Source organism: Drosophila mauritiana, chromosome X (assembly GCF_004382145.1).
Source record: "Drosophila mauritiana strain mau12 chromosome X, ASM438214v1, whole genome shotgun sequence".
NCBI classification, from domain to species: Eukaryota; Metazoa; Arthropoda; class Insecta; order Diptera; family Drosophilidae; genus Drosophila; species Drosophila mauritiana.
Window position 1 is genome coordinate 13,903,847 of NC_046672.1, and position 14,163 is coordinate 13,918,009.

The window sequence follows — 14,163 nt, forward strand, 5'->3', positions numbered from 1 at the left end:
ACGGCCTAAAATGCTGAGACCTGTCGAAAACTTTTTCATCGACTTGCCGGGAACTGTAAGTGGGTGCCAAGGTAAGAGTTTGCTCCTCGCTTATCGTCGTCAAATGGCAGGGACTTGTTTTTATTTTATTCTCGTTTAAGGTGTGGTATGGAAAATCGAACGATTTGAAATGCTAGAAACACACAGTATGAAACGGAAGAATTTCTAAAGGCTATCATATTCAATTTAAACCACCTTTTTCAAGGAATTAGAAAGAGATACTTCTGAGTTGTCACGAATTAGAAAGGGAAAGAACCGAATGATCTATAAATAAAAATCACGAACTTCTAACAGTTCCTTATAAATAAAGCACAACTACCGTAGAATTGAACTCAAATCTACCGTCTCATAGGCGTACAACATAACCAATGGGCTACTTAAACCATAGAAAATTATAGAACTGTATGTATATCTTTAAGATCGTTGATCCATCCCAAAGTATTGACGGATTGTTCTGCATAAAAAAGATACTCTTCGAAACGCAGTCGGTAGGATTCGAACCTACGCTCCCAGAGGGAATCTGATTTCTAGTCAGACGCCTTAACCGCTCGGCCACGACTGCTTGATGGGTGCGTGCCGAAAATGAATTCTTAAGAGGTGCAAGATAGTTGGGTCGCAGATACTATCTGATAGATACTTTGGTTAGCTATTTATATACGCTATTTGTTCAGCTTTTATTATTTTGCTGGAAGTTAGTTGGTTTCTTTCAGTTCTCTTTATGAAACCACAGTTAATAAAAATATTTATGACAGATTTATTGACTCAGCTTTAGAAATGTAGTGTTTTTTTTTTTAGCACACAGCTGTTGAAATAAACTTTCTCACTTTGGGAAATCTATTTCTAATCTATTTGTTTGCCACTCAAGTGGGATCGCAAGGCCCCCCTCTGTCCATCCCTTCAGCTGCCATTCGATGTCTGGTGCTTTGTCAGATTTTCTTATTGGTGCTCTTAATGACACGGCTCCAATTAAAGCGGCGCACATTGTCAAAACAGCCGCCAACGAATTGAAATCAAGACGGGGCTCCACAGCAACAGCAACAGCAACAACAACAAAATGCAAAAACAACAAACCTCAGCGGACTCGGGCAAGTTGAAAGCTTCAATTTACCACCCATTGTGCCTTATGGCAACTCTGGCAGATCTTTGGCAGACCCAAAGACAGAAAGGAGACCACGGCGCATGCGCCCCTTTCCTGTTTTTTACTTTTGATCGCTGCCCTCCGCTCGCACCCGCCCTCCCCCAAAAAAATGTGCCCCAAATCGGCATATGCAAACAGAGAGAGAGAGAGAGAGCACCTGTTGCGGGGTTGTGAGTGGATTACGCCATAGGGATTAATACACTAGCCAAAAAAATTATAATAAAATAAACGTAGGTTCCTTAGTTTTATATCAAAGTCGGAAGTATAATTTTAAGCAAAATTTAAATTTATTATGCTGTATTTCTATATTAAAATCTCCAAGAATATAATGATATTTCGTACGTGCCACAATCAGAATTTGTAATTTCCATTAATTAAATTTCTACACCACATTTTTGGCACGTGTATTAGGGAGCAGAGAGATGGTGGCGCGTGGGTTAAGCAAATTTCTTGATTTACGTTTTGTGGTGGCCAGTTGACAGGCAACGCGAAGCCCGAAAACACCAGAAACACCAAAGTCCCGAGGCCCCGAAGCGGAGACACTGCGGTTCCCCTTGATCTGGATTTGGATGTGGGATATGGATGTGGACGTGGATTGGGGATATGAAATGGTAGTGGGGGATCTGCTTATGGACGATATGACGCTTCCCCCTTTTACAAATTTTACAGCTAAGCAAATCGCTGGAATTAATTGCCCGGCGATAAGCAGGTGCCCCTTCAACATTCAATTAAGTTGTTGCCGTTCCCGCTTGCCGTGCTGCAGGTGCAAGATGGTAACCCTAATCCCTTTTTTGGCCGGAGGAGGTGCGAAATCCACGGCGCACGGCAGCCGAAAACTGCCAAAACGCTCTCCAGCGAGGCTCCCTTGCGAATTTCGTATCCGTTACCCGGTCGCCCATCAACCATATCCACATCCACATCCACATAAATTGAGGAGCCAGGAGGGGGCCCTTCTGCACTTTGGCCCTAAAATCCAGGACTGTAAAACTGGCAGCTGCCCCTTGCCACTGAGGTAGTCGTATTACCGCCATATCGCCCGGGGGGCACGCAATTTATGGATGCGATTAGGTCGATGGGGGAACACGCGTCCCCTGAACTCGGCACTATCCATCTCGTCGGGCTCTTAAAATTCCCATCGCCCCAGATATCATCGTCATCATCATCATCATTCGTGGCACATACCAGGTCATTCCCCTCGTTATTACATCAGTTTTTTGTCAGCATAAATCGATTTATTGGGCTCCACTTCTTGCCCCTAAATTGTTGACTTTTCAGCATTCATTTGTGTTAACTCGTTTCGATTAAAATTGTTGATATTGATACGGTCGGTTACTTCATAACAACTAAAATGATGATTTATCGTTGACATTATAAAACATTTAGCTTGCCACCTGTCAGCAAATATTTGTATACTTAATGTTTATTTTTTTTCTGATCCTTTCTCCTTTAACTGGCTCAACTTTCTTACTTTGCAGCCACCAGACTGTCTTATCTAATTTGCATTTGCTTATCTAATCTTTTGCTTAATTTGTGCTTGATTTTATCACCCTGCTGGTCGAGCAAATCATCTTTCGAGATTCTTCGCCCACAGGTTGCGATAGCATTTTCCAACCGCTTTTCAAAGCTTTTTCCTGATTTTTCACATTTCCCCCGGCTGACGATCTATTTATTGGAGGCATCGACTGCCAGAATGTCAAATGCACGCAACACCAGCCAAATGCCATTAGCTTCTGCCCGAGTATCGCCCACTTTCCGCTGGCCAACTTCATTCGGCCTTTCTCTTTCTCTATGTGTATATTCTTCCCTGTCGCCGCTGTTGTCGCTGTCTCTTTCTCTGTCCCCATCTGCCGTCTCGTTCACGCGCTGCATGGCCCATTACGCTGTCCATTTGAGTGGTCATTATAGTAAATTTGATTTGGACTTGGCTGCCTCGCTCAAGCTGGAACACTTTGAACACTTGGCCCGGCTGGATCAGCACTGAAAACAAATCATCAGTTCTTTATCGTTATTAAAATGTACTTCAATATTTTATAGAATTTATTTAAGGCCATGCTTTCTAAAGCAGTGTCATGATGCTGACTTCCACCTGCATGTGCACATTTCTCGCAGTGTAGTGCAGCCTGTGCCACATCATCAATAGCCAAGTGACACAGCTGGAGTGACGAGGGGAGCGGGGGCGCCGGCCGGGTCTTCGAGAAGGGGGCAGCTGAAATATCGAACACGTAGTTAATCAATCCATTGGTGGTCCGAAAACACGACGCGCCAGCAATTACTGTTAACTGGATTGTTGCTGTTACCATTTCTCAGCCTGCTGTACGCACTTTTATCCAGGGACGGTGATCCCAATGGTTGGGGGGAGGGGTGAGGCGTGGAGCCGGCGAATGGAATTGCCAACTGACAACGTGGGCGGCAACATCTCGCACAGTTGGCAACATTCTATTTTCCAATTCTTTCGAAGATTTCCTCCCCGTTCTTCTGCAGCTGCTGTAAGTGCAATTAAAACGGTTTCTGGGCCACATTTCATCGATGCCAAACGATTTCTGCTTAATTACACTGTCATTACATGTTAAAGTCCTTGAAAAGAGATGAAAGCTAAATATAGGGGGTTCACACAAGGAGAAGGGTGAAGGTCACAAAATGATAGAGGCACTACAGCACATAACACCAGCACAATGTGATAGTTCAAATTGAAGAGATTACTTTGAGTTCTCCATTTCTGATTTCCCAGACTTCCTATTAAGTTCGGTACAAAAGTGTGGATACGTGGTAGTTAATTTTTCCGCCGCATATGTACATATGTATGTGCACATCTTTAAAATTACCCTGCGATTAGATTAGTTATGCTTGGCTAAGCAAAGACAGGGATTCCGAGTTCGATCCGAGAGGCGGCAGCTTGAAAAGGAAAGTGGGCGTGGTCACGTGCAAGGTGTAATTGCCCTAAGGGGGGTGGGGGGTCTGGTAAATTCCAGTTGGGCTGGGGATACACTTTGCATACACACACACACTCGCACACAAGAGGCCTTTGCCTGCTTTGTTGTCGCGTTTCGCATAATTACGCGCAAAGCTCAGTTCTAACCTTAATTAAAATTATTAATACCAGAGGCGTGCCAAAAGGGTTCTAAGAGGGGGGGAGGGGTGGAGGAAAATGCGTTCAGGCGGCCGGAACTAATAATGCCGTGCATGCAAAAAACAGCCACTAGTAGTTCCCTTTGGTCAATTTTCACCGGCTACTCGGATGCACTGAAAAAAAGATTTATAGCATTACGTTTATAATCACACAATACAGAGAGTTCGAATTCAAGCTAGCCAGCTGTTATGGAATTCAATTTTAAACTTTTTACACGAAGTGAAACTTTGTGAAAGGATATAAAATAGCTGAAAACAAAAATTGATTCATTTTTGATGAGCTTCAGTACAAGCTTCTAACTTACTGGCCACTGATCCCATCCTCAGACCTTTCTCTTCCAGTCTTCCAAAGATGCTCTTCGCAATTCTTCTGACAATGTTGCAAGTTGCGAGTTGGTCAAGTTGCAGGTGGCAACCGGCAATCAGCACGCAATTGCGAAATGTTTGCCTAATAGAATCCCGTGTGTGCATCGCTCGCATGCAAATTGCGAACAATTATTCGAAGCGGCAGCGCCAAATAGGAAATACTTTAATGGACAACAATTTAACATTTTCATATTTGCGCGCACCGAGGGGCGGCTGGTTGAGCTACATATTTTTTAATAGAAATAATTGCAGGCAGAGGAGCACATGTGGAAAGTGGCCAAGATTCGCACCTGGCCAGTTGGGTACCAGGTACTCAAATATATTGCGAAGATCGCGTCGAGATGTTCGCACTTCGTAATTTGTGGCTATGTCGCCCCATAAATTTGATGCCCAATTATTGAAATTGCATTAGATGTGCGTAATTGACCGGGCCAGCAACGAAAAAAAAATTGAGAGTATCGCAAAATGGACCCTGACTACATCGAGTTGCTTGTCCAATTAACACTTATGTCATTAGGATCGCTCGAAAGTGGGATTTTCGCAATATTTACAGCCCGGTAATTGCGTTTATTTTGCAACACCATTTCGAGTGGGCGTGGCCCACATTCGCCATCAAATGGAATGCGTTTTCTAGCCGACAGTTGGCCATACTTTCCAACGCAAATTTCTTGTAAAAGGATGTGTTGTGCGCTATTTACAAGTTCTCATGAATAAAGCTCAGAAGAAAACGCATCGATTAACAGCGATTTGTGCAATTCTAATGACCTTGAAGATAAGGAACCAGTTAATAGTATAATAATTATAGATTTATAAATTGAATGATATTTTTTTATTATAAATGCTTACTAATTTGGTTTTAAAGCTGAAGTACTTCTAGTTCAGCATCTCACCGTCAGGTGGCGTACTTAGAGTCTTTCGTTTTGAAAGAAAAGGAGAACTCGAGCTTGTTTATTCATTAGGTTCTGCGGAAAAACGTGTTTAATTTGTGACAAAACGAAGCGAAATCTCCCAACAACGTTGGCCCGCGGAGCTACTGACTCATATCAGTATCGGTGGCATCTTGGACTCAGCCTCGGTGGAGAAGACCCAGCCTCCAGTGGGTTTTATCCACGGTGGGGCAATAAAAATTTATGAAGCCAGAGGAAGCTGAGGGGGCAGGGTCTCAGCAGCTTAACCCATTAAATACCAATGACTGTAATGAACAAGCTGGCAAAAATGTACCACTTACCAAAGGGACTTCTCTTGTTTTCAATTCAGTTATATATTTTGAAATGAGTGTTTTCTTCATTTTAACAATAAATATTTATTTATTTGTTATTATTATCTTAGACATCTAACAAGTTCTTACAAGTTAAACATTAAAAAAAAAACGATATACTCACTTCCTTGCCACAACTAATGGGTTAATTTTGGTTGGGGGCGTTATTGGGAATTCACCGGATGGTGCGTACAACTGCGTCAACTGCTGCTGCTGTTAAATTAATAAGAATCGGGCGCATGCATTCGGAACTCGTTTCTCAACTAGGCCCGGACACCCCCTCACACCCCCTGGCCAAGGCAACCGAAAGGGGTTCAGATCGGCGCCCCTGGTTTCAGCCTGATTCGAGTGAGCCTTGGCAGATGTCACGACGCGCATTGTCAAACAAGCCCGAAAAAAATCCAAGCCAGGCGAGCAACAAAAGCAAACTGACTTCCTCAAACACACACACACAAACTAACACTAACACACAAAAAGCTGAAAAACAAACGCAAAGTTGGCAACATTTTTTCGCTTGGCAGCCACCAAATTGTAACATAAATAGACTGGCAAAAGTTAGTTAGTGCAGTTGTAGTTCACTGCAAGAAAATGTTGTGTTACAACAAGAAGAATATTTTGTAATAATTTTTTGAAAATTATTATCTGCGTTTGAAGGATTTCTGGTAAATCATCGAATATCTTTGTATGTTAATAAAAATACACTTCCTTTTTTTTCTCTGTGCAAAAATACACACTTCTTGGGAGAGGAATAGTGGCAGGGACGAGGGTGCGGGAGTTGGCGGGAGAATCTCTATGAGACGAGAAGGGTATGTGGAGTGTGGTGGGGGGGTTGCCTCCCCTCCAAATGCTGCTGCACATGCGCAACTGCAACAGAAACTGCAACAACAGAATCTGCAACGTCAACGAGAAAAGTTCAACATGGCTTGTCGGTCTTTGTGGCGACCATGAAAAACGTGACATTTTTATGTTGCAAACTTTAAATCTTTCATATCAGAAAATGAAATGTTGCAATGCAATTGACTGCAACAGCAGCGGCAACAACAACGTTGGCATTTTCAGTGACAACAACAACCATTCATGTGCACATGCTTCCCAGTTCTTTGGCATCTTTTTGTTGTCTTTGATTGGGATTTTTGTGTGCTGGTGGCTTTGCATTCCGCTTGAGCCTTATTCGAATTAAGTTAACAGAAGACAATTGTTTGTACTTTCCATCTCACTTTAAAGGGGAATTAAATAAAGTATACGAAAAACGTGGGCGGATCAGTTTTTACATGTGTAATATTATTCAAATACCACTTGCAGTTAAATGTCAGTTGATTGATTAATTTTTTCTGTATAACCTGGCTAAAAATTGTCAGGCAGATAAAAGTTACGCATTTTGTGCAAGGGGTAACATCATTAAAATTTGCAATAATTGGAAAAAATTAGTTTTCCTCATTTTGAATACAGTTCGAATTGGAATTTAATTACAAACTAAAGGAGGCAAAACATTCCATATTTGGATCATTATTTCAAAAGTTCTGATAAAAAAACGGAGTTTTTTTTGCAGAAAATCAGGAGAATAATTTTTTAAAAATTAAATTTTTACGATTCGCTTTTTCTGCATAACTTGGCTAAAAATGGTCAGGCCGTTAAAAGAATTATAGTTTTTTACTCCTTTTTACCAATACTAACTATAAATATTACTTTTTGACGGACTAGGCTAAAATTAATTTTGGTCCAAATTTTCGCATTTTCGGTAAGGGGTAACATCATCAAAATTTGCAAAAAATGTCGAAAAATTAGAATTTTCTTTTTTGAATACAGTTCAAATAGGAATTTAATTACGAACTCGGCAAGGTATGACATTCTATATTTGGATTATTATTTTTAATGTTCTGAGCACAAAACGGATTACTTTTGATCAAAAAATCAGAAGAGCCAAAAACTCGATTTTTACTATTCGCTTTTTTATCATAATTCTGTTAAAAATGGTCACATTTGTAAAGTTATAACTGTTTTGTGCAGCTAATTACCATATCTAAATATCTGAACTATTTTTGGGTGGATTTTGGAAAAATTAATTTTGGTCTAAATTTTCGCATTTTCGGTAAGGGGTAACATCATTAAAATTTGCAAAAAATGTCGAAAAATTAGAATTTTCTTTTTTGAACACAGCTCGAATTGGAATTTAATTACGAACTCGGCAAGGTATGACATTCTATATTTGAATTATTATTTTTTATGTTCTGACCACAAAACGCTTTACTTTTGATCAAAAAATCAGAAAAGCCAAAAACTCGATTTTTACTATTAGCTTTTTTATCATAATTCTGTTAAAAATGGTCACATTGGTAAAGTTATAACTGTTTTGTGCAGCTTATAACCATATCTAAATATTTGGATTACTTTTTGGTGGATTTTGGGAAAATAAATTTTTTACCAATTTTTCGCATTTTCGGTAAGGGGTAACATCATCAAAATTTGCAAAAAATGTCGAAAAATTAAAATTTTCTTTTTTGAATACAGTTCAAATAGGAATTTAATTACGAACTCGGCAAGGTATGACATTCTATATTTGGATTATTATTTTTAATGTTCTGAGCACAAAACGGATTATTTTTGATCAAAAAATCAGAAAAGCCAAAAACTCGATTTTTACTATTAGCTTTTTTATCATAATTCTGTTAAAAATGGTCACATTGGTAAAGTTATAACTGTTTTGTGCAGCTTATAACCATATCTAAATATTTGGATTACTTTTTGGTGGATTTTGGGAAAATAAATTTTTTACCAATTTTTCGCATTTTCGGTAAGGGGTAACATCATCAAAATTTGCAAAAAATGTTGAAAAATTAGAATTTCCTTTTTTGAATACAGCTGGATTAGGAATTCATTTACGAGCTCAACGTGGTATTTCATTCCATATTTGGATCAATATTTCAAGATTTCTGATCAAAAAACGGATTTATTTGGTATTTGATAACTGATATTTTATCAATCAAATCATTCTTTTTTTTTTTTAAAAAATTCAATGTATACGATTGTGAATATTTATTTGAAAATAAATTACAAATTACTCGTTATTACAAGTTGAAGAAGGCATGACAATCCATGTACAGAACATTTTTTGTCAGTTACATGAAAATACTGCATTTTTTATGGATTTGATGGACTTGGGCTCATAACAAATGTGTAAATAATTCTATGGCTTCTTCAACTGTGTTTGTTTAACTCCATATGTTTTTTATGTGAACGACGTCAGTGAGTAATCCTTACCAAGAATAAGAAGCAGTGCATTACACAGAACATTTGGATTAAACGAGAGTGTAGAGGAAAACATACATATCAAGCTTTGATCTGCTATTAGTGGAATATGAAAATACACGGAGAAACGAAGCAGGCTTAAATCGATGGCAAAGAGGGGATAGAGTTGGCTCAAAGCTGCACAATTTTTCCGTTCACCTTCATCAACGTGCATTGATTAGCAATTCAATGCAGATGAAAACTGCAATATCGGTGGGGTTCGGGTTTTCCGCTGAGTTTCGGCTCTGTCGGGGACATTTAATTTATGCTCCTTTTTTTTTTGTATTGCGGTACACATACAGGCAGGAAGTATCGGGCTATATCCTATAGCTGGCGTATTCTGTTCGATTTTGGTTGGTCAGCGCATCGACACGCATCTATATCCATATCCATATGCATATGCATTGGGGAATACACATACGCCCCGTTGTCCACCACCGCCAACTGACGATTTTTGTCGTATTTTCCTTTTCCTTTTTAATTACAAAGGCAACAAGAAGGATGCAGCGCTCTTTTCCGCCCACCGATTCCCTCTCGCTCGCTATTTGTGCACATATATTTTCCGGTGGGCAGCTTGGTGCTGTTTTCCTTTTTATTTATTTTTTTTTTTTGGTAGGTTAGGGCTAGTTTTTGGGTGGTTTCGGCTCCTCTGCAGTGGCAATAATTCGATTAGAGCTCGTGTCTATTTTCAGCCTCCTCGTGCTGTCCATTTTTTTTTAAATACCAACCCATACTATCTTCCCTTCCGTTCACCCCCTCCCCCCCCCCCCTTCTTTTTTTCCATGCTTTATTTTCCTATATGCGAGCGAGCTGCTCTTGCTGCGCCCAACAGTTTTTCCAGCTTTCTGCTTGTTTTGCCATTTTTCCACCCATATTTTGCCAGCGCTCTTGTTTGTTTTTTGTATGCCTTTGTTGCCCGGCAAGGCAACTCGTGGCAAGGATGTTGCATGCTGCGCTGCAGGACTCTATCGAAGCGAGGACACCCGCGCCTGGACATTGGTCATCATTCATCAAAGTGAAATGTTGATTTAGTGCCCCGAGCTGATGCCACCAAAAAAAAAAAAAAAATACAGCAACAGCAAAAAAAAAAAAAGATAGCACACAAAATGCAGAACAGAAGAGGCGAAAAAGGGGCAGCCACCAATGGAGGTTGCACCTCCTTGTTTTTTTCTTCGCAAGTTTACGGTGGTTTAGGGTGGCTCAGTGTGGGTGGCTGAGCCTGGTGGCGCCATTTTGTTGCCTGCCGCCGCCGACGCCGTTGTTGTTGTTGTTGCAGCATGTGATGAATTGGTGCTGTTTATTCGACTGCAAACATAACCAGCATGTGCAGCAAAAAGGGGGCGGCAAAATGGCAAAGGGGGCGCAAAATTGGGGGCGTGGCTGTGGGCGTTTTAGCTGCTTCTTGTTATGCTTTTTGATTAGCAGCGAACAGAAAAAAAAATAGAAGATTGGCACAAGAAATAGGAGAATCCGGAGCAGATGAGGAACGAGATGAAGGCAAAATTAAAATTTCCCAGGACGTGTATGTTGTTGTGTGTGTGTCTTAGTGGAAAAAATATGCCAAAAATTTAATCAACCGATCGGCAAATGCTCTCTAAAACATATTACTACAGAAATATAATAAGAAATAAGGAACAATGCTATATAATATAGCAATATATGTATATAATATAATATAATATTTTATACAGGTCATGTATGGGAAATGGTCAAAAATAGGATATATTATATAGAGAGTGATACTAATAACTCTTGATTTTTCTCCTGAATATCCTTACCAATGGAACTGGTATACCCCGATTCGCATACCCTGCACATCTGCCCCTATATAGGGTATGAAAATTGCACTTTTTTCGCAATGCAACATTTTTTCCCTCCATTTTCATTTTCATCCTTTCTTTGTCCTTGTTTTCGATTTTTTTTTTTAGTTTATTTTTTTTTTTTTTTTTTGGTGCTCCGTTTTCCGAGTGTGTGCGGGCTCCGTCTTCGCCGGCCAATCAGATCGGCGGAGGCGGCCGCACGCGGGGGCGTGGCAATGCAGGGCCGATATCGAGCTTTAGGTGCCGCAGATGTTATACCCACTCGATGGGTTCCATTTGGTCACATGCGATGGCGAAAAAAAGGAAAATAAATGAGGGAAATGGGCACCGATGACGATGCTGGACACATTTACATAGAAAATGGGCAACGGGAAAATGGGGCGGGGGAAATGCGGAGCACTTTGACAAGCTTTCCCTGGCATATTGATTGAGCGCTGCCCGCATCCAGGTGAAATCCACCTTTTTCGGATTTTCCACGGATTTTCCTTGGTTCTTGTCCATGCCGAGTTCTTTTTAATTAACGCTAATTCCAATTACATATTTCGTTGATTTCATTGTTTGATTTCGCCAGGTCAGAGATTACTCAGATTGTCCATCCATGGGAAATCTGTACATGTGCATAAATGTCGATTTCTTTCCCATTCAGGAACCTTCTTTGCTTAAGCTATGTTAACTTGGAGTTTTATATAACAAGTATACATTTTCAATAGCAAAAAAATTGTAATAAATGCAATTCCTGATATTAAAGCCTCTGCAGCAAAATAATTGTATGTATGTATATTTTGGTACTATTTTTTGTTCGCTTGTCAGCAAGTTGCGGGCGCCATAAACTTCGAGATCGGCGTGCAATGCGAATGACATTCGTTGCACTATTTTTCCCATTTTTTATTTTATTTTATTATATTTTTTTGTAGCTGCTCTTCTTCGCGTTGTTGTTATGCATTCCGATGGCACTGGGGATCGTCGAAAAATTGCGCAGATTTTTGTCCAGAAGAGCAGCTCTTGTTGGTGGCAGAGGGGTAGGGGGAATTCTGGTCTAGAGGGGGGAGGGGCGAACAAAAAGCGCAGGCGGGTGGGCGCCGTTGGCCCCAACGCGAGAGCCAAGAACGTAAAGCATAATAAAAAGTCGTGCCTTACGTGCAGCAGTTGGGAAGCCCCCCGAATGAACCCCCCCAGAAGCCCCGCTCCACCCACCTGAGCGCCCCTCCCACTTCACTCGACGCCCAACCCCCTTCCACCCACAGCGAACTGCAGTCGGTCTACAGGGTATCAGGGGTAGCTCGACTTTAATTTCATAGTGTATAAGTAGTATTGATTCCTTCTATTTAATTCTACTACCCAAAGTCTTAATTTTAAATGGTACAGATTTCTTGGCATAAAATATACGTTAAATGTACGTTGTTTGTATATTTTCTTGTTATAAACTTAATTTACAAAATTGTAGTATATAAATTTACAGCTTTTGATAGTTTGGTAATGAGTAACTGGCAGTCGTTCTGTTCTCTTTGGAATTTCTTCTATGATGCACTCTTGGCTGTTGCATTTCTTTTTTTTCGGTTGCCTAAGCAAAACATTTTTAGTGGCCATGGTGCCCCTTGTACCCGCGCCCCTGCCCCTGCACCACCCCCTCTGCGATTTGCTGTTTTCCGTTTTTTATGAGCGTCTTAAGGGCACGCACGATTTTTGTGATTTTTGCGTGGCGCGTTTCACCGCGGCAATGGGCCTGGTTCTCAGTTGCAGTCTGAATCGCTTCGCCCCGGCTAAAGCCGCGAAAAAAGGAAAAACAAAAAACAAAAAAAGGTGGGGAAGCCCCCTGCTGCCCCGCCCATGTGCGTTATGTGGCACTGATTACCGTTGGCTGTTTTGCGAGCAAAAGGTCAGCAAAAAGCGCAGTTTGGGCCACGAAAATGCTGGCTGGGCATCGCTTCAAACGCTTCGAAAATTGAATTTAATTTATTTCGCAGTCGACGCTGGCAGCACAATGATTATGATGATGGCAGCGTATCGAGGGACTTTAATTAACCGAATTGCTTGTAGCTCACAGTTTGCATCTCATTTTCCCCGCATTTTCTACGATTTTCAAATGCAAAAACTATGTTGGTGTCGGTCAGTCACCAGGCTTCTTTTACCTTCTACACTTTTTTTGTTTTATTCCCTGGTGACCACACTTTGTGGGTGGGTTGGCAGCAGGTCCTTTTTGGGGCAGGTCCTTGTAACATTTGCTTGTTATTCTAACAAATTCGACAGCAGCACAAAAGTATAGGCAAAGGAATTGGTATGAAAAGTGTTGGGAAACCTACGCAGCAATGCTCTTTTGTTAGCTGATTTCTTTATATTAGTGGCGAGTTTTGTAGCGATTCTATAACTTATTGTATGCCTCTTAATAGATATATATATACTTATATATTATATGTTTTTCAAAAGTCAGAATTTCCTGAAAACTTGTGAAATCAATAAAAGGTTTAACGATTTTTGGCAAAAGTTGTAATATTTTCGTGATCAAACCCTAAGAACATCGAGTGCTCAGCAAGTCTTCACTACACGTAAATCTTCTCCCGCATGAAGTAGAGTAACTAAGGAGGTTTAGGATCTGCTTTTTTTTTTTTGGGTGGGCGACAGGTGCGCCGAGTGTGTGAAAAGAAATGGGCGGCACTGTGGGTACAGTGGGTGGATTGTGTGTGGATGGGCCGTTTCAGTGCCGGTATCTAGGGGCTATACGACAGTACAGCAAACGTGAATTTAGTTGCCACCAAAACTGCAATAAGCTGAGGGGGGAGGGTGGGTTGGGTTTGGCAGTAGGACTCGGAACAGGACAACGTCATTGCAGTCATTCGGTTGCCTTTACCTCGCACAACTTTTTCGCAGCACACAGCAAAAAAAAAAACACAAGATATTAATAAATAAGGACTTCCATATTTAACAGGTTACCTGATTAAAATCGCAATTTCTATATATCGTATATGCTGATGCAAAGTTGCATAAAACCATAATGGTAACAAATAAATGGTGGTAAGGCATATGATTTTTTCTGTGTGCCAGCATTTTTGGTCCTTCGAGCATTCTTGTAATCCTGTCAGAGCACGTGTGTGTCCCTCTTCACACCCTCGACCGCTCACCACGCCCCCAAGTCC

The 14,163-nt window shown here is 40.8% G+C and overlaps 1 non-coding gene across 1 annotated transcript; it reads right to left on the bottom strand.

Annotated features, from left to right (window-relative positions):
• Window positions 1-519: 519 nt before the first annotated feature.
• Window positions 520-601, bottom strand: Trnas-aga. Its single transcript has one exon. It is a non-coding gene; the product is annotated as a tRNA-Ser (tRNA).
• Window positions 602-14,163: the final 13,562 nt, after the last annotated feature.